Here is a 22295-nt window from a genome sequence, read left to right on the forward strand (position 1 = left end):
CTAACCACTGTTTTGAATGGAATCTAGAAGCCCGAGAGAGGTTTTGGTGACACCACCACAGATGTGGGAATAATATTCCATGGTAGATAATTTGAAATTCGTACAGAGTGAATAGCTGCTTGAAAGAAAACTAATGCTAAGATCGAAACAGAAAATCCAGTTTTTTTAGATATAGAGGAAACAATATTTGTAATGTGCTTATGCCAAAAGAGATTAGAAGTCAGGATAATCCCCAATATAAATATATAATCTTGCCTAGAAATCAGTGTCATCAAAGATAACCACAGGAGCAGAAGAATCCTTTTTGTGATATATAAGACAGGACTGAGTTTTAGAAGGAATGAAATCAACTAAGTTATCTTTGCCCCACTGGAGAATTACCTGGAGATCAGCATTTAAGGAATTGGTAGTGGATATTCGAGAAGTTGAAGCTGTTTGGGCAGGATAAGGTTTCTCAAACTGGAAGGCGTGGAACACAATGTGCTATAATTAGCAAAACAAAAGAGTGAGAGAAAGAACTGAACCTAGGGGAACACCAAAATTAGGGGAAAAGTTAGTAGACAGAGCCATCTACCATCATCACTAGCAGCAAGTGGTCAGAGAGAAAACTGTATATACAATTACAAAAACAAATTGGAAAAACCATAAGAAAACCAAACATTATCAAAAGCCTTTGAAATGTCAAGAGCAACTGCTTGAGTTTCAAACTTTCCACTGACTTTGCCCATATGGTTAGCATAAGCCACAATATCACAAGTGGATCGACACTGATAGAATAAATACTGGCAATCATTGATCAGATGGAAGGTTTCTAGATAGTTTAAGAGTTGGCAGTTAATTGATTTCTCCATTACTTTAGAAAGAGTAGAAGTAATTGCAATGGGACAATAATTAAATGGGAGGGATTTGTCACCCTTTTTAGGAACTGGCTGGATATGAGCAAATTTCCAAGAAAAAAGTAAAAACACCTTTGGAATAAGAAAGTGAAAAAGGGGTGACACAGAACAGGAGTAAGTTCAGGAGCACAGGTTTTGAGAACAAGTGGAGAAATATTATCAGTTCATCACTATCTGACATCCATTTAGGCCTATACCTTAGTTGGTACAAAATGCCTAGTACAGTCAATGATTAACATCATCAGTTGTTCTCACTGTACAGAATTTAAACAGCTTGAGACCACTGTAGTCACCTGTAGTAAACTAAAAACCATCCCTTCATGGGAGGGGTTTTCCATCTAGGGAATTTACTTTGAAGTAATTCCCTTGATGGGAATTACTTTTAAGTAAATCACAAATCAATACACTGATCATTGCCACCTAGTGGTTCTTTTATCTGCAGATTCTTAATGCATGAATAATCATTGCTATAATCAGATCAAAACCATCCCTCCCTCTTGTTGCCTCTCTAACATGCTACCGTACAAAACAGTCAAATCCATAAGTCTTGCTAGTCTGTGTGTGGCCAACCCACAAGTTCCAGGCAATATCTGGAAAATTTTAAACCCCATTATAAGACATTCTGATTTACTGGCCCACTCTTCTATATAACTGTTTGGCATACTCATCACAGTCATTTTGCTTTTTCAGTGCTTATGTCACAAGCTGATTCAACATTGCACAGGCTCAATTAAGACAGAAATTCAGGCTTTTCAAAAATTTTCCAAGAAATTATTAAAGAGATTAGTGCTACTTGAATTTGAGGAAAGAACAGTATAAGGCTTAGACTATTGACATGAATTCTGTATAACAGTTAAAGATGCTGAAATCAGAGTGCAGTGAAATTGACCTGGTAGTTAATGATCATCCATGTTGTTTTGTGAACAGGCTAATCTTAGACAATTTATGTAGTTACTTGTGACCATACTGTTATTTGTCTTCATCTCATGTTGACTTTATAAGATAGTGGCTCCTTGCACCACGTTTGGTCTTATTCATGTCAAATGGCTCATTGTGTCCACGTGCTTGTCCTGTGGCTCCTTGTGCCGCAATTGATATTTCTGTATATCATACAGAATCTGTATATAATACATATGTATATAGGGGAGTTTCCAATTTCTGGCTAAGGGCCCACTTGCTAATAAAAAAAAAAAATTCCTTACTGCATTCTACCCACAAGTCTATTTCTCCCTACTGACCCTGTCCACCTCCCCATGGCAAAGGATGGTAACTAGGGGGGGGGGGGTCAGTGGTGTTCCACATGCCACTAGGCCAGATGAACAACAGTCCAACACCAACTTTACAAAAACACTCAATAACCATACTATCTGGCCTTTACAGAGTCATGTATTTGTCAGTGTTACTATGCGGAGTTGGGGTAAACTCCCAGTGCTGCTTGATATGAAATGCTATACACTGTTCTTACTGTGTTATATAAGAAAGGTACAGACAACTATCATTGACATCAGTCTTGATAGCAACATATATCAAGCAAGAAAGCATATCACAGAGGAACTGCACAGAATGTGGCAGGTACACTGGGAAGAAAGTACCAAAAAGGTACAATTACTAGGCAATTTTTACCAGAAGTAAAAATGACTAGCACAAAGGCACCACCACCATGGTTTTCCCTATTCTTCTTTACAGGAGATGGATCCTTCAAGGATAAACTGACCTCCCTGGGAATTACTGATGATTCTATCTGTAACTGCAGCAAAAATGAAATGTGGGAGCACCTTATGTATCACTGCCCAGACTATGAGGATCAGAGTTAGTGTGTTTAGTGTCAAACGGCACCAGGGGTTCCCCCAATCTCCACGTAGCATACTTTGTGGGTGTGAAACAGAACACTGTTAATGCCAGAGGTTTAAAGGTATGGATACTGTAATGTGTAGTGTTGTGTACTGTTGTTCCTCTGGTCATTTAGCCACTGGATCACAGGTGTCTAATTTCTAAAATTCATGACCTGCCAAATGGTCAAGAGCATCTCTTTTGTTAAACAGAAGTAATACTACAATGCGCTAACTGAGTATATGCAGGCAGTGTTCACAACTTGCCAAACGAATATAAATGGGATCCAAAGAGTCCAAGACTGCTGGGGCCTGAACTTAAGTGCTCCTGTCTAAACAGACAACTTTGATTACCAGATCTGACACAACCTAAAAAAAAAAAAATTAAATTGAAATTTTTTGTTTATACTCTGGCACGACAACCAAGTAAGCAGAGTTCACAATAAATCGTCAATACAAATATTTATCGTATTTACGAGCTTGAACCCTGGTCCACTCAAGGAACGCGTGCTATATACTCTCGCTCCTGACCACTCGGCTACTTGATTTGAATGCAAACACCTAATGGTGTAAGATGCCGATGTTGTTACAATGTGGGATGATCAGTCAATTTGGATGGTGCCTCAGTGCACTAGTGATACTGACACCCAGCATGGTGTGGGATGAATGCAGGACAACTCAGCTGCCAGAGCAACCCTGAATAAACAAAGCACTTCACAACTCTAAAGGTATGAATTGCTGACACCATTAGGAGTGAGATGCTGATGCTGTCACAGCGTGGGATAACTGATAGTACTCTCAGGCACCAAACTGACTACCATTGCCTCAGCGGTGTGGAACTACAGGAGAAGTCAGATCTAGAGGAACCTTGTATAAAATAAAGGACTAATCAAAGACATCTATTTCAGGTCACTGTGTCCCCCACCTGACCGGTGCAAATAGCAAGTACCACTGGTTATCTGGGGGAGGCGCAATGGAGATCAGCTGCTTCCATCAGCCTGGGGTGAATCTTATAGTAGCCACTAGGTCTACTGGCACGCCCCCATCCTCCTGTATACATCTATGTATATAGGGTCCTACAGTATATTCTGCAACCCATGGCTAGGAATTTCACTCCCCTGTTGGCCATGCATCTCCATAACCAAGATGCTAGTTTTTCCCATGTCTGGAATGCTGCAGACTTCTTCCACCTCTTGACGTGGGATCTTGGCTTCCATGTGGCAGCCTCACCATGACCTTTACTCACCTTACCCTGGGGTGAAGACAATCTCCCAAGTACACCCCTCCCCACTACCCCCATTTCTCTTAAGGTGGATGTTTCCACCTGCATCCACCTATTATTCTCTCTCCTGCCCCCTTCTCTACTCATGCCCTAACTTTTCTTCCCCTCCTCTTCCTAGATGGAGAAATCCACCCCTCTTAATACCCCTCCCTTGAGCAGGATGGGCATCCTATTTCAGGGGGTTCCAACTGTCCCACCCTTTCCACTTCCATTTTTACATCACTTTTTGGCCCTCCCTGGGAAGCTCACGCAACCCCAGGTTTGCTGTGCCAGAGTACTTCTTCCTATTGACTCTACCCACCTCCCCATAAAAGGACAGTAACTAGAGATTTCTAGCCTCCACAGATCCCTAGGCTAAGTGACTGGATGAACAACATAACCCTATACTAACACTTCACAAACACACCATCCAGCCTTTGCAGAGTTCTGCACATGTCACAGAGTACCAATTGCAAAGATGGTGGGGAACCCCGGTGCCACTATGCTATGTCCTTTCTGTATATATAGTGTTCCCCATATTCAAGTTCTGCATCCCTCCCTTATATCTGAGGGACACTACATCTGATATCCCAACAATGTCTGCATTTGATATCTTGACCAGTGCTTCAAATTCATTTACATTGGTCTTGGAATTGTTTGCACAATAATTAATAGATTGATAAGTGTTCAGTGTAGAAATCAAAGAATACTTTAGTTGAAAGTGTACCAAAGCATTTCAGCTGCATGGACTGAGGAGACAGAGAGCACAAAATTGCAGGATACAAGTTAAGAAAATTTTAATATGCCAGAAAACATCACATGCAGAATTAAATGAGGCATTTCAAGATGTGGGAAAAAAATTTAAAGAAATGTTTAATTAAATGATTTCATTTTCCAGAAAGGCATTTATGTGATTAAATGTGGGCCTCCTGTTTCTGATAAGAAAAGTGATAAAAGATAACATATAAAATTGGCAGCTTTTTGAGAGAGACTCTCATATTAAGAGATCAAATGGTAAGAAGCTACCATTTGTGATGGAAGTCTAATAGGCTGAGGTAATTTAAAAACAGAGTAAAAAACTGGCATGGATGGTTAGTGCATCATTCACTGACTGACTGAATACTATAAATAAAATAAAACAGGAAAATCTTAAAAATTTTAGTGGTCTAGGCCCAAAGTCACGCTTCTCTAAAAATTGATGGCTTGCCAAATGCAATAGTGAAGTATCTTCCACTGAATCCAATTGTAGTTTCCAGCCACTTGAAAGAAGCATCAAAATAACAAGGATGCTACTGTTAACTTTAGTTACTACAAAGTGCAATAATATTTCTGTAACCAAATTCAGAAATTTGAAGTGTATTGGATATCGTACTATGAATGGAAAATGAATGAAATAAAATTAACCAAGAACAAACTATTAAATGCTTCAAAGCAAGCTTCTAGTTAAAGACATACTCCACACAAAAAGAAAAATTAAGATTTGTTATAAGAAACATCAATTCTTTAGAATCATGCATCACTTCCAGAAAATTAATAAATAGGTTCTTATTCGAAAGAATCAATGAAGAGGACATAATATCAAAGTTTTGGTGATCTAAATGAATAAAAAAAAAAAAAAAAAAAAAAGCAACAAGGTGCAAACCAAACAAGAAATAACCAGAATGAAAATATTGATATTATAAACCATAAATTTATGTTGATACATAAAAAAAATTAATTTTTTTTGCAAATAAAGTGAAAATATACTGCTAGTAACAAAAAAAAAAAAAAAATTAAGCGATGCTCAACAAACCATAGATGCTTTTGCAGGGGGAAAAAAAAAAAAAAAAAAAAAATCCTATGTAATCAACACATTTTAATAATACAGTAAGCTCCTGTTATAACACTCCAACTTACAGAACTCTTTTCTTCTGGTCCCGTAATCAATTGTATGAAGTGCAATGCATTTTTTTTAATATCTATAGCACTCCAATTTAAACACTTTCTCACTTATATTGCTTTAAGTTCCCAAGACTGAATAAATTCAAAAATATCCCTCCTTCCCCTTGAGTGCTGGTTTTGGGAAATGGACGATAGAAATTAAAGTCTAAGAATCATTTATGGTGCAGTTTCTTTACTTGACAGAAAGAATTTCCAGGGCAGGTGACATTTGTTTCTGTCTGCTTTTTTTAAAATTCAGTATCTTCCTATTTATTGGTTCATTCACACACTTTCCTGCTGCCAAATTCATTAATTTTTTATTTTCCTTGCTAATACAGTAATCAGCACTGTGTGTGCACAACATGGCATCAATAAATTTCATTAATGATAGCATTATTATATTCATAATAATACTAAAGATATATGTTTAGTTTTTAAAATCATTTTAAAAGTTATTCTTTTCAACAACATGCAAAGAATGGTTGAAGATACCTAAAGCCATAGTAACGTTAAGCATTAACCATAATACATGGTGTTCAGGTTTTAAACTTGCATATAAATGCCAATACTTCATGAGCAAAAAAAAAAAAAAGTTATCTATCAAAATACTAAAAAGTCTCCAATTTTATTTTTTGTTTATATATGGAATGTTTTTTTTTTTACTATTATTAGCCATATGGTACAAGGAAGCCTGAGGCTTATGCTGCACCAGCCAAAAGAAAAAAATTTCCAAGTTACCATGAGAGAGAGAGAGAGAGAGAGAGAGAGAGAGAGAGAGAGAATCCCCAAGAAAGAGAGGAATGATGATATCCAGCTCAGGATCCTGGGTTTGCCAAGCCCATACTCACCAGTATGGGAGGACCTGGGGAACTATCTATAAACTACCTTCAATGTGTTATACATATTTTTTTATGAAAAACCAAAACATGAAAAGGTATTAAAACCTGTAGTACTTAGTACCATGCATGGGTTGAAGTTTGGGAAGACAGAAGACACTTGTTGATATTGCAATAATTTCTGCAGATTGTAATTGTCAAAAAATACATACAAAGGAAGTTTATTCCAAAAACTAGAAGTTGAAGAAAGTTGGTTCTGTGAGTAAGTTGGACAGTAAACAAATGTTAGCACTGGCAAACATTCTTGCACCCCTTTTATTTAATGGTATTCCAACCCTGTAAAAAATAAAAGTCTGTCCTCTTAAGAAGCAGACTTGCAAGAATATTTTCTGATGTTACCTCATGAGCCTTGCACATTCTTTCCAAGGCCAAACTGATTTTTTTTTTTTTATGTAAACCCCAAACACAAGATGTTAGAACCTATAGTACTTAGTACCATACTTGGGTTGGAGGATGAGAAGACGAAAGAAGATACTTGTTGACACTGGTTTTGGTTTGATTTGGTTTGGGTTTTATTGGCGCATAAGCAACTTGGGCTATAATGCGCCAGTTGACACTGGACTTTAACTTCTGTAGACTGTAATTTTCAGGAAATACTATATGAAGGAAGGTTGTTCCAGAAAACAGCAGTTGAATGAATAAAAGAGGAAGATGAAAAATTAGTTCTGTGGGTTTGAAGTTGGACAGTAAATGGATGTTCGCTGGTGGCAGCACGTGTTCGGACTGTTTTGAAAGAGAGAGCAGGAATTATAGAAGCCAATTCAGAAGAACAGTGCCCATGGAACTATCTGTAGAAGAGGCATGCAGCAGAAACAGTACATCTATGAGATAGTGATTGGAGAGATTGTTACAGATGAGTCATTAATTAACATAACTGCCCTCTTCTGAATGGAATCAAGAAGCCTGAGAGGGGGTTTTGGGGACACTACCCCAGATGTGGGAACAATATTCCATGGCAGGGCGGATTTGCAATTTATAAAGAGCGAGCAGCTGTTTGGAAGAAAAGTAACGCCAAGAGCAAAAGAGAAAACCAAGTTTTTTAGATGCAGAAGAAGCAATATTTGTAATGTGCTTGTGCCAAGAGAGATTAGAAGTCAGGGTAATCCCCAAAAGAGATATCATTTTGCCTATAAATCGGTGTGTCACTAAAGATAAGCACAGGAGCAGAAGAATCCTGTTTTGCGAGATATAAGACAAGACAGTTTTAGAAGGGTTGAAATCAACTAAGTTGTCTTTGCCCCAATGGAGAATTACCTGAAGATTGGCATTTAAGGAATTGGTAGCAGATTTTCGAGAAATTGAAGCTCATTGAGCAGGACAAGGTTTCTCAAAATGGAAAGTGGAATGCAATGTGCTATCATCGGCAAAACTATGGATAGGATTTCCAGTCAATGGAAGAAGGTCATTAATATACAAGAGGAAAAGAACTGAACCTTGGGGAACACCGGCATTAGTGGAGAAGTTAAAAGACAGAGCCATCTACCATCACCCTCGGTGAGCAATCTGAGAGAAAACTGGATAACCAATTACTAAAAACAGTTGGCAAACCATAAGATAGAAGCTTGTTTGGAAGACCATTATGCCAAACACGATCAAAAGCCTTTGAGATGTCAAGAGCAACTACTTGTGTTTCACCAAACCTTTCCATTGAATTAGTCCATAAATGGGTAACATAAGCCAGAATATCACCAGTGGATCGACACTGACGGAATCCATACTGGCGATCGTTGATCAGACAGAAGGTTTCTAGGTAGTTTAAGACTTGGTGGTTAATTGATTTCTCCATTACTTTAGAAAGAGTAGAAGTAATTGCAATGGGACAATAATTGGATGGGAGGGATTTGTCACCCTTTTTAGGAACTGGCTGGATATGAGCAAATTTCCAAGCAGAAGGAAAAACACCTTTGGAATAAGAAAGTGAAAAAGGCGACAAAGAATAGGAGTAAGTTCAGGAGCACAGGTTTTGAGAACAAGTGGAGAAATACCATCAGGACCTGGAGCTTTCTTAGCATCAAGATTTATCAAAATCCTTCTGATATCCTTTTGACGGAAGACCACAGGAGGCATTGAATGGAACGTGTTGGGAATGGCGGGAGGTGTTTTACCAAGATCATTAATACATGAGCTGGAAGAAAAATGGGATGTTAGCAGGTCAGCTTTATCCTTGGCTGAAGTGACAACAGAACCATCTGGTTTGGACAGAGGTTGGAGCAGAGATGGGCAAAAGTTGCGGCCAATAGCTTTGGCAAGAGACCAGAATGCTCGGCTACCATTAGGGCAAGAAGCAAGTTCTCTACTCTTAGCCTGTTCAAACTCTAGTTTGGACTGATGAATAACTGCTTTACAATTGTTGCGAGCTTTGGTGTAGGCAGAAAATGAAACTGAAGAACTAGAAACACTCCAATTACGATATGCAACATTCTTCTCTTGAACAGCCTTAGAACATTTATTGGAAAACCAAGGTTTAGATAAAGGACGAGATTTTAAAGTGGAGTGTGGGATAAAGGATTCCATTCCTGCAAGAATAATTTCACTGACACGATCTGAGCAAATGCTGACATCAGCATGACTGACAAGGTTCTCATCAAGAATTCCCTCCCAACATGTCTGGTAAAGATTGTAGACACTTCCAATCCTAACTTTTTCTCTATACTTGTTAATTAAATGCTCCGACTTCCCATTCCTATTTGTCATGTCATACCAACATGACAAATAGTATCCCCTTTGTACTCTTAAAAGATGATAGCTGCTCTACAATGTCATAATTTTTAGCCCCTGTCAGACATACACTTGTCCTATTCCAACTCAATTTATATAACAGGCTTATCAAAAGCTTTACTAAAGTCAAGGTAAATAATGTCAAAGCAATTTTTTTGCATTCAACTGTTTTAAGACTATCAAAAATATCATTAAATACATCCTTAATGAGACTCCATGATCTCACCCATTACCAAAGTCAAGCTTGCTGGTGTATAGCTGTCCACTGTCTTTATCTCTTACACCCCTTTGTGGAATGGTGAGAACTGTTTGGGCAAGAAGCAAGTTTTCTAATTTTAGTCTATTCAAAATCAAGTTTAAACTGATTAATAACTGCTTTACGCTTGTTGCTAACTTCAGTGTTAGGCAGAAAATGAACCTGGAGATTTGGACCTGAGCCAAGTATAATATGCAACATTCTAATCTTGAACAGTCTTGCACTTACTGGAAAACCATGGTTTACAAAGAGGATGAGATTTTAGTGGGTGTGGAATAAAGAATTTCATCCCTACAAAAATTCACTAATATGATCTGAGCAAACAGTAATCCAACAAAAATAAAAATTACCCCATTGCATTTGTATAATACCAAACACGAAACTGAGAATGGCCACAAGAGAAAAATTCCATTGGAGAAGAGACAATTACCAAGTTGTCATATGAGGTGCCTAGAAGACCTTCAGGTAAGGGTAACTATACTTTGAAAGACTGTTTGTGAGAAAAAGATCAAGAGTGTTGTCCATGTGGTTAAGACTGTCTGGTATTCCGGCATAGATGAACAATCTGTGCAAGGTCATTAGTAATTGCAAAAGCTTCAGCATCTCGACCAGCTGACTGCATGCGCCTAGAAAACTGAAACTACCCAGAATTGTAAATATTAAAATTACCTCATTGTTAGAAAAGTTAGACTATGTTTCAAAGAAAAGTCAAAGAAACAAAGCAGTTGGGAGAATGATAGAGGCAGCAGAGGAGTTTTACAGAATGGGGTAGAGAGATTTTAAGCCAAGGAAAATTCCAAGTTACTAAGTCTCCAAGAAGGAATATCAGAGTGGACAATGCAAAATGCCACCTTTGAAGCAAAACAAATCATACAGCAAATAATTAAGACAACTGAAATGAGCAACTGTTGAGGCAACCTATAACTGGAATTCTGTCAGAAAAAGTAAGTGGGGCATGGCAGACTTCAGGTCTGCCAAGGAAATGGATATCATTGAGATTGGAACTGAGAACACACACTTAATGAGGAAATTGTTAGGTTTAGATTTTTTTTTTTTGCAGTTAAGTTTTTCTTTTAGTTTAACTATTCATGATGTATTCAGTAGCAAAGTAGGGGTGGGGAACTACTAAAATGCCTACAAGTGGCTTTTTTTTTTTTTTTGTCCCAGATATCAATTGTAAAATGAGTGGGAACAATTTCTGTATAGCAATCATCTATTTATAGTAACCAACAATTTACAGTCCAAGGAAAATAATAAATAAATAATTTTAAAGCAAGAAAACACAATGTTAAAATAAACGAAATTAATGAAATAACTGCATAATTTTACTTATTTAAGTAACAGCTAAGAAAGCTTTAAACATGTCTATAAATAACAAATATAATATCGGTGTGTAGATACACCATAGACAACTCTTAAAAAACTAAAGAGAATAAGTAACAATAGTCTTCTCTATTAGTGAAGCGTTACTTATTTGAGGTAGTGCAATATCATGGCAACTCGTCGTGAAGGCAGAGCACAATATGAGAAAGAGCAAATGATGCCCACAACTACTTTGTAGTTTTTTAAGAGTTGTCTATGGTGTATCTACACACCGATATTATATAGATATTAAACTCTTAATGTATTATGCCTTGTGCATTTAATTATTTTAAATAAATAACAAAAGATATCTGGTAGATTTGCATCCTTGTGATACAGTAAAGAAAGATACAAGTCATGAAAAGGCACTGATCCCTCAAACTACAAGGCCAAAATGAGTTACTGTAATGCTACTAAGCAACACCTCCAAAAAAAAAAAAACACCAAGAATTGTTACTTATTAGCGTGCAGCTTCACTCACCCCTCCCCAGATGGCTGTTTCAGTACTTACCCCTAGGCACTCAAGTACAGCATATGACAACCTGGAAACTCATAAGTGGAAATGACAAAAAGGTGTCAACAGTAACCTGTCTGTAAATAAGGATAACTAAGAGCAAGAACATGTATACTTGCATGTACACCAATGCTATGGGCATAAATAAATTTGACGATTTTTAAAGTTCTGGTTAAGTTATCAAATGTAGACATTGTGGAGATATCAAAAATGTGGTATCACTCAAATATAAGGGGTGCAGAATTTTAAAATGCAGAATACAATACATACAGAAAGGACAGGGGAGGGGTGTGTTGTGCTCTTAGTTAACAAGCACTTCCTCGGTAGTATAGTGGTGAGTATCCCCGCCTGTCACGCGGGACATATGGGAGGTATTTTTAGTCCTTGAGGTTGTCACAGACATTCTCTCAGATATGCCAGACAAGCTATACTTTCTACCTGGGAGTCTAAAATGCTGATGTAATTGATATTCGGTGACACTCAAGTCAAGTGGACACAATTTCAGCAAAGTCCGGACGGTCTGTGACAGCCAAATCCTCTGCTTGTACCTTCACGATGGTGGGACTGTTAGTAATCCTGGGTATAACCTGCATGCACAAGTACATGGTGCGTGACCACCCAGGTGTGAACCAACATAAGCAGGGGTCGAGGTGTGGCACCCACACCACATGGAAGAACACCGCCCCTCTATGTTATACCAGGCAGTAGTAGGTGGTAGATGACTCATCAACTGGTGAAATACCACCACTTTGCTTATTGGAGGCTTGAAGTGGTGGAACCCATGTTTAGTCTCTAGAGCTAAGCTCCGGCCAACCCTTCCCTATCTCTTCCATCATGCAGTATGATTGATGACTTTTGAGGTTATGATGAACATCGTGATGAGATCCAATATTTCTTACATTTCGAGAGTACAGCTCTAAAACGGCGTTCGCAGGCCGGCTGCTAGTTAGTACACCGGACCGAACCTATTGGTAACTCTCTAGGAGGCTTCCGGATCAGCTAGTGTATAATCTTGCTACCTCTACTCTGCCAGATAGTGACTGGGGGGAGGGGGGAGTCTGAGTAGTGTGTATGCGGGGAGCATTGTCGAGGCCACGTCATGTCAAGGATCTGGGTATATTCTTACCACGTGTACGCCATATCCAAAAATTTCATTACTTCATACAGCATGTCCCACCCACTTTTTCTTACTATTGAATACACCATGATTTGTCAAACTAATAGAGCAAGCTTATGATCTAAACCTCCCAAGCACTTCCTAATTCATTTCACAAATATACGTGGTCTCAATTCTAATCTCAACGATGTCCATTTCCACTTACAGTCTGCCAAACCCCATGTACTTTTTATGACAGAATCTCAGTTATTGGTTGATTCAACTACTGCTCATCTCAGATGCCCAGATTATTCACTGTATGATTCCTTTCGCCTCAAAGGTGGTACTTGCGCTTTGGTCCATTCTGATATTCCCTATCAGACTTGGCAATTTGGAATCTCCTCTCTTTGATCATCTCTGGCTTAAAATCTCTACCTCATTGTGTCAAATTCATCTATTGTCTCTACCGTTCTCCCAACTCCACTAATCACTTGGAGCTCTTTGACTTCCTCTCTTTGCAACTTTACTTTCTCCAGTCCAACGTTCCTAACAGTGAGGTAATTTTCCTTGGTGATTTTAATGTTCACAACTCCAGCTGACTTCCGTTTTCGAGTTGCATTGACCCAGCAGGTAGAGATGCTGAGGCTTTTGCAATTACTAATGACCTTTCACAGATTGTTCATTTACCTACAAGAATACCACACAATCCTAATCATACAGCCAATACCTTGATCTTTTTCTTACAAACAACCCTTCTAAGTACACGGTCAAAGTGAGAGGTCTTTTAGGCACTTCAGATCACAACTTGGTGATTGTCTCTTCTCCAATGGAACCTTTATCTCATGGCTATTCCCAACCCCGTGTTGTTTGGCATTACAAGAATGCAAAATGGGATGACCTGCAAGACTTCTTTTCTTCTTTTCCATGGTCAGATTACTGTTTCAAAACTTCTCATGTCAACATTTGCTCAGATTGTGTCAGTGAAATTATTCTTGCAGGAATGGAATCCTTTATCCCACACTCCACTTTAAAATCTCGTCCTTTATCTAAACCTTGGTTTTCCAATAAATGTGCTAAGGCTGTTCAAGAGAAGAATGTTGCATATCGTAATTGGCTTGTTTCTAATTCTTCAGTTTCACTTTCTGCCTACACCAAAGCTCGCAACAATTGTAAAGCAGCTATTAATCAGTCCAAACTAGTTTGAACAGGCTAAGAGTAGAAAACTTGCTTCTTGCCCTAATGGTAGCCGAGCATTCTGGTCTCTTGCCAAAGCTATTGGCCGCAACTTTTGCCCATCTCTGCTCACACCTCTGTCCATACCAGATGGTTCTGTTGTCACTTCAGCCAAGGATAAAGCTGACCTGCTAGCATCCCATTATTCTTCCAGCTCATGCATTAATAATCTTGGTAAAACACCTCCCACCATTCCCAACACATTCCATTCAATGCCTCCTTTGGTCTTCTGTCAAAAGGATATCAGAAGGATTTTGATGAATCTTGATGCTAAGAAAGCTCCAGGTCCTGATGGTATTTCTCCACTTGTTCTCAAAACCTGTGCTCCTGAACTTACTCCTATTCTTTGTCGCTTTTTTCACTTTCTTATTCCATAGGTGTTTTTCCTTCTGCTTGGAAATTTGCTCATATCCAGCCAGTTCCTAAAAAGGGTGACAAATCCGTCCCATCTAATTATCGTCCCATTGCAATTACTTCTACTCTTTCTAAAGTAATGGAGAAATCAATTAACCGCCAACTCTTAAACTCTAGAAACCCTCCGTCTGATCAATGATCGCCAGTATGGATTCCGTCAGTGTCGATCCACTGGTGATATTCTGGCTTATGTTACCCATTTATGGACTAATTCAATGGAAATGTTCGGAGAAACACAAGTAGTTGCTCTTGACATCTCAAAGGCTTTCGATCCTGTTTGGCATAAAGGTCTTCTAAACAAACTTCCATCCTATGGTTTTCCAACTGTTTTTAGTAATTGGTTATCCAGTTTTCTCCCTGATTGCTCACTGAGGGTGATGGTAGAGTAGACGGCTCTCTGTCTTCTAACTTCTCTACTAATGCTGGTGTCCCACAAGGTTCAGTTCTTTCTCCCACTCTTTTCCTCTTGTATATTAATGACCTTCTTCCATTGACTGGAAATCCTATCCATAGTTTTGCTGATGATAGCACATTGCATTCCACTTTCCATTTTGAGAAACCTTGTCCTGCTCAATCAGCTAACTTCTCGAAAATCTGCTACCAATTCCTTAAATGCCGATCTTCAGGTAATTCTCCAGTGGGGCAAAGACAACTTAGTTGATTTCAACCCTTCCAAAACTCAGCCTTGTCTTATATCTCGCAAAAAGGATTCTTCTGCTCCTATGCTTATCTTTAGTGACACTCCGATTTCTAGGCAAAATGATATATCTGTTTTGGGGATTACCCTGCCTTCTAATCTCTTGGCACAAGCACATTACAAATATTGATTCCTCTGCATCTAAAAAAAAAAACTGTTTTCTCTTTCGCTCTCGGCATTACTTTTCTTCCAAACAGCTGCTCACTCTGTATAAATCGCAAATCTGCCCTGCCATGGAATATTGTTCCCACATCTGCTGTGGTGCCCCCAAAACATCTCTCAGGCTTCTTGATTCCATTCAGAAGAGGGCAGTTAGGTTAATTAATGATTCATCTCTAACAGAGTCTCTCCACTCGCTTTCTCATAGACGTACTGTTTCTGCTGCATGCCTCTTCTACAGATACTCTTCCATGGGTACTGTTCTTCTGAATTGGCTTCTGTAATTCCCGCTCTCTTTCAAAACAGTCTGAACACGTGCCGCCACCAGCCAACATCTATTTACTGTCCAACTTCAAACCCACAGAACCAACTTTCATCTTCCTCATTTATTCATTCAACTGCAGTTTTCTGGAATAACCTTCCTTCATACGTATTTCCTGAAAATTACAATCTACAGAAGTTCAAGTCCAATGTCAACAAATATCTTCTTTTGTCTTCTCAACCTCCAACCCAAGCACGGTACTAAGTACTATAGGTTCTAATACCTCTCGTGTTTGGGGTTCACACAAAAAAAAAAAAAAAAATCTAAGGCACTGCATCCAGTTTACACAGGTGGCCACTGCAATGTTGAGTCAGTTTAGCATGACATAAGCACCAGAAAACAAAAATGAGTAAGATGTTATAGGACATTAGCATTAGCAAGGGTACATGATGCAAGAAAGCAAGCTTATACAGGGTGTCTCAAAAATACACGGCATAAATTCAGGAATGAGTTCCTCATATGTAGACAATAAAAATATTTTATATTAACATAGTTCCGGAAATGCTTGGTTTCAGAGTTTTGAAAAGCAGAAGGTTTGTCCATGACACTTAACTGTTCACATCATTTTATAGTAATTGTTCAAATTGTCCACCTTCTCCCTGAATACAGGCCTCATGTTGATGTCTCATGGACTTGCGATGACGATGCCAAATTACTGGCATGTTTCGTATTGTCTCACAACCTGCCACAATTTGACTGCGGAGAGTTTTCATATCAGCTACCGGAGTCAAATACACCAATGACTTTAAATGGCCCCACAAGAAGAAATCTAGTGGGTTTAAATCAGTGAGCATGGAGGCCAGGCAGTTGGTCCACCTCTACCTAACCAACAACCAGGAAACCTTCGATTCAGGTAATTGCGGGCTAGGTGGCTGAAATGTGCGGGAGCGCCATCGTGCATGAAGTGTGCTTGTTGACGAATGATCAGTGGCGTGTCATCCAAGAAATCAGGCATGTTGTTTTCCAACATGCCTGATTTCTTGTACGCCTGCCCTGTGAGTTGGTTTGGAAGTACATGGGGCCCAAATAATTTATCATCAAAAACACCCGCCCAGATGTTGAGGCTGACCACTGTTGGTGATGTGATGGAAGAATTGTATGTGGGTTTTCCTCAGCCCACACGTGCTGATTGTGAAAGTTTTGGATTCCATCTTGTGTGAACTGTGCTTCATCTGTGAGTATCGCTAAGGCAGGAAAGTGAGGAGTTGTACCACACTGCTGCAAGAACCACTAGCAAAACATTACTGGTGCAGGTAAAATCCTGTTGACAAGGCCTGTACCCGTTGCAGATGGTAAAGATGCAGTTGGTGTTCTGGCAACACTCTCCAAATAGTCGAATGTTGAAAAGCCAGTTGCATTGCTATTCTGCATGTGCTGATTCCAGGAGTGGCATGCACAACATCCAAAATTTCCTCCTGTACTTCAGGAGTCTAGGATCTTGGTCGTCCTCTGTCGGCAGCACAAGGTGTAAAGGTCCCATGTTCACAAAGGTGGCGATGGATACCTTCAAATGTTTTCCTGTCTGGACAAATTTGTTCTGGGAACCTTTCATGGTACAAACAAGCCTCCAGAGCATTGCCATCTGCCAAACCGTACATAAAGTGCATATCCGCTTGCTCCTGATTTGAGTACATGGTCAGAATGGAAAACTGCCAGATTCTGTCAGTACCTTGTGATAAAGGAAATCACCTGCAGCAGATAACACATTCCTGTTAATAACTCGGGAACCAAGCATCTCTGGAACTATGTTGATATGAAATATTTTTATTATCTACATACGAGGAACTCATTCCTGAAGTTATGCCATGTATTTTTGGGACACCGTGTATAGCATCAGCAGAAAAAATAAAAAAACAGAGACCCCTTCTCATTTCACTCATCCACTTAGTTTGTTAGCTAACTCAGCTAACAAAATATCCATTTAGTTTGTTAGCTAACTCAGCAGGATCATCAACAGTTGAACCATCAATATTAAGTGTACCAATCTGATTCATCCCCTTCCTTCGAGAGTTTACTTAAGTAAAGAACTCTTTGCTGTTTTTCATTGCATCCTTTGCCAAAGATATCTCGTAATCTGCCTTTGCCTGCCTAACCTCTTGTGACTTTGTTACAGACCAGTTTATATCTATCATAGGCTTCTGGTGTCACCTGTTAATTTACATGTATGCGATGCATTTTTTTTTTTTCCTCTGCCACATGTCTAATTAGTTCATCTGACATCCATTTAGGCCTAAATCTTGAACAGTATTTCTTAGACAAGCCTAGTAGCTTCCAAGATTAATTCTTTGAATGCTTCCCATTTTGAATTTGCTGTTGGTATCATCATCAGTTGGTCCCACCGTATAGAATTTACTATGGTCTGAGACAGTATTTAGTCACCTTTACGAAAGCAGAAACCCTTCCCTTTCCCCCTGATGGTAGTTACCTGTGTAAATCCCATTTCAGCACACTGATCGCTGCCACCTAGTGGTTCCTTTATCTGCAGATTCTTGATGCATGAAAAATCTGCAGATAAAGGAACCACTAGGTGGTAGTGATCACAGTGTGCTGAAGTGGGATTTACTCAGAGGCAACTACCATCAGGGGTAAAGGGAAGGGTTTTTGCTTTCGTAAAAAAGGTAACTATGGTGGTCTGAGACAGTATTTAAATTCTATATGGTGGGACCAACTGAAGATTCTGAATAACTGTGATGAATACAATGAACTATACAGAGAAAGAGGTGGGGGCAGTAAATCAGGATGACTTATCTTTCCTGAAACTTTCCATATATTGACTAATTTGTGAGATGGTGACTCACACACTAGCAACTCTTTTGTTGATTTATTGGATGAGCATTTTCAACAGCAGCATGTTAGAGAAAGAGCAATAAAGATGCAGCTACCGTCAAGGTTAAAGGATACGATTTTTGCTTTTCTAAAGGAGACTACAATAATCTCAGACAGTTTTTAAAAATTCTATAGAGTGGGACCAACTAATGTTATTTACAGCAACAAATTATAAATGGGAAGCATTGAGAGAAATAACCAGTCAACTTGAAATTTAACATTGACAAGTACTGCATATGGGTGGCAGTAATCCCAAAGTAACATATCAACTAAGTGGTACTACACTCAGGGTAGTGGAAAATGGAAAAGACCTGGGGATAACTGTGCAGTAAGATATTAAGTACTGAGCATTGCTCATGAGGTTTTGTCAATGATATACAGGAATTTTGCTAGGAGGGATAAGGAGGAGATTATCCCATTGTACAAGGCAATGGTCAGGCCACATCTTGAGTAGAGCTGCTGGAAGGGAAAGGAAACTGGTAAACCTAGGCATGTGAAAGGTGATCTAATTGAGGTGTTTAAAGCTTTGAATGGCTTGAGAAAACTAAATGCTGATGGATTCTTCCTCTTGCTCAGACTATGCTACACATGAGAGCATAAATTCAAATTGAGAAAGGATGGTTGCAGAATAATGTGGAGAGGTTGTCTTAAGCCAACAGGCAATTGATTGCTGGAGCAAGCAGTCATCTGTTGTTGTAGAAGTGGATAGTTTGAACAAATTCAAGGAAGAACTAGACAAATTATTGGATGGGATGGATAGGTTAAATAGGATTTTCCCCCCCGATACTGTATAAGCTTGCTTTCTTGCCACTAAATACTATAGTACAGTATATCATGGCAAGTTGATATGTGTTGTATAGTGTACTGAATATAGTACAATATAAGGCAACTCATCACAGAAGCAGGGCCAGACAAGGTATTTCCACACCGCGTGCAGAAAGATTTTTTTGGCACCCTTTACTAAGGATATTTTTTCTCCTTCATTGTTCTTCTGTTTTTGGCACCCCTTAAAGAATGGTACCCCAGGCAAGAGCCCTGCTGGCCTATACTTTAATCTGGCACTGTATAGAAGCCTTACAATTTGAGAGATTAATACTTTTTCATAAAACTTTTCTTTACCTATATAACACACACGTAAAGAAAGATGCAAGGTCTGAAGAAAAGGCATAGCTACAGAACAAAGTTTTAGGAAAAAGGCATAGTTATATTCTATTATTTAAATACAAAATCAGAGCTTTCTTAGCTCATACCTAAAAAGTTACTATTGACATTTTTCACAGCAGCATCTCACCTTGTGAATTTATACATTACTGAATTATTATATGCTGTACTTGAGGTGTCCAGCCTTTCCCCAATAATGATGCCAACAAGTACCAAAATGTGTCTGGGAGTGTCACCATACACAAAGTAACAGTATATATATTTATCTATACATTTAAAAAAAAAAATTTTCCTTCTAGCGATATTTATTCGAGCCAATGGGAGAAGAGGCCGAGGCAATTCAGTCACTACAAATACAATTAATTATTGACAGCTGCCTCCATAACATTCACTAACTTTGTGCAAGTGATTCACTGTCTTAAAGTTTGATGTTCCATTGTAATTTTTTTTGTATATTAATGAATATTCTATATTTGTAAATACTGTAGTTTAGTATGTGTAAATATTTACATAGTTCATAAATATTTCAGGCCTGCTCTTTCAGATAACAATATTCCTCATGTATTATGGAACCCGAAGCAAAAGGCCTTTTCATAAGTGACCCATGTAAACACAGGTAAATAATTACATAGTGATATTGGCTGAAGTCCAGCATAGTATAGTATACACCGGCAGGTACTTCAATGAAAGCGAGGAAGACGGGGATAATTGACAGGTGAAGGCAAATCCCTTTTCTGATTGTTTTGTCATCGAGGAGGTGGGGCTTAGCTTAGGTAGGGTGTTTATCCCTCCATCCCGCTGTTTTAAAATGGGAAAACAAGTTCCCAATTAAAAACAGCAGCAAATGTGGGGAAAAACAACCTAGGCATATCAACCTAGGAGGGCAGTGGGCAGGAAAAGCAGTGGCATCTGCCAATCACTACTTTGTTCCTGTCCATTTATTGAAATATGGGAGTCAACTTGTCAATCACTGCTTTCCCTCTGTTTTGCTTGCTGCCACAGAGGGTGTACACCGTTCTGGAATTTTACCGTGATATTTATTCAACCTTGAGAATGCTGTGCACTACAAATGCACATGTAAATAATTACCTAGGTCATTTTCTGATTAGATATTGACCAGTGCATTTCGACAGGTATGTCTTAGGTAGAAAAGACATGACTTACTCCATATGCCTCTACATTTTACATGGAAATGCATGCATGGGGTGGGCGAGCAAAGCCTCCTAGTATATATTATTTTTTAGAGAAGTGCTATTTATTAGTAGTGCAACATAAGGTAGCCCATCATGGTTGCCTTACAATTTGAGAGATTATGCCTTTTTTGTAAGACTGCATCTTTCTTTACAATGCTATATAAAAAAGGATTCAAATCCCACCACGACTAGTTTATTTTATGAACTCAAATTATTTATGTAACAATTAATATTAAGATACAGGTTAAGGCAGACTATGCAATAGGAAATATTTTACTACCTGTTACTCTAAAATAATATATACTCTTCTTCACACCACCTAGAATCTTTTGTAAAATACTAGGTGGTGGGATTACACACACAACAAAACTTCACTTCAAACCACCCTGAGTTTTGAGGTATAGAAATAGGCACAACTACCAGAAAATTGAATAACGAATGCTGTGGAGCAAAAATACGCTATATTAAAAACATCAAAAACATACCAAAGCACAACTGTCAAAAAATCGTTTTATTATTATTAAAGCTGACAGTCTGTTTCTATCAGAAAATCTTGCCCTTAACATTTTAATTTTTTTCTCTTTTTTGTTCCTACCTATATAAGTTATACAAGGTCGGTGATATAACACGGTAATATAGTGTAAACAATACAATGTTAACGTACTGTAAATATGTTTGTTTTCAATTGAAAATAAAACCAAATATACTAATAGCATTCGATACATACACCTGATTACTGCCACCCCACGAACAAAACAATTTAAAAAAGGTTTTTTTTTTTAGCTTAAAGATTATATCACACTATCAGTTGAAGTAACAACAAAGTCATTCACTAAAGCTCCTATTGGGATCAACTAACTGCACACAAACATCCACATACATAAATATAAAACACTTCCGCAACTTCTGAATCGTTTTCTCGAAAAGAAAATAACTTAGTAATATAACACAGCGAAAAGACGCCAAACCAATGCATGTTAAAAGAAGATTACAACTATAATACAATAATAATGTTATTTCTTAACAAATAATACGCAATACTCACCAAAACACGCTTACTACTAACACCAGGTATATTTAGAGAAAATCTTAATATGAATCTAGTACGCATAAGTAACGCCACCTACTTGAAAGGAGTAAAACAATATGAGATGAAAATTTCGCAGTAAAGTGAATCGCAAAAAAGAAAGTAGCATTTCACAGGAGAATAAAACACAGTTTAAAAGCCAATTACGTATTTATTTATGCTATTTCCAAGTAGATTAAAATATGATTGAATAAGTCGAAGTGTGATCTTTTTATAATAATGTTACAAAAAATTACTTTTGTTTACTTGTTTTGTACTCCCTCCCTTCTCCCCCCAACACTTTGTGACAATGCTTTGATGGGATTTGGAATGAACTAGAGTAGATAAATATTTGGAGCGAATGGATGGGTGAAATAGGAAGGATTTTTTTTTTTTTTTGGCTGATTCTACATAAGCTTGCTTTCTTGCATCATATGTCTCTACTAATGCTAATATCAGGACCTTGGATGGTTTGA

General features: G+C 38.3%; 1 protein-coding gene across 1 annotated transcript in view; it reads right to left on the bottom strand.

Moving 5' to 3' along the window:
• LOC150085089 (BTB/POZ domain-containing protein 9-like) overlaps positions 1-21850 on the bottom strand; it is a 218737-nt gene extending 196887 nt beyond the window's left edge. The window contains exon 1 of the mRNA XM_090375766.1: positions 21799-21850. The gene's annotated coding sequence lies outside the window, so the exon portion shown is untranslated. The remainder of the gene's footprint in view (positions 1-21798) is intronic.
• Positions 21851-22295: the final 445 nt, after the last annotated feature.

The sequence above is a fragment of the Mastigoproctus giganteus genome, chromosome 6, assembly GCF_048544385.1.
Source record: "Mastigoproctus giganteus isolate SK-2022 chromosome 6, ASM4854438v1, whole genome shotgun sequence".
NCBI classification, from domain to species: domain Eukaryota; kingdom Metazoa; phylum Arthropoda; class Arachnida; order Uropygi; family Thelyphonidae; genus Mastigoproctus; species Mastigoproctus giganteus.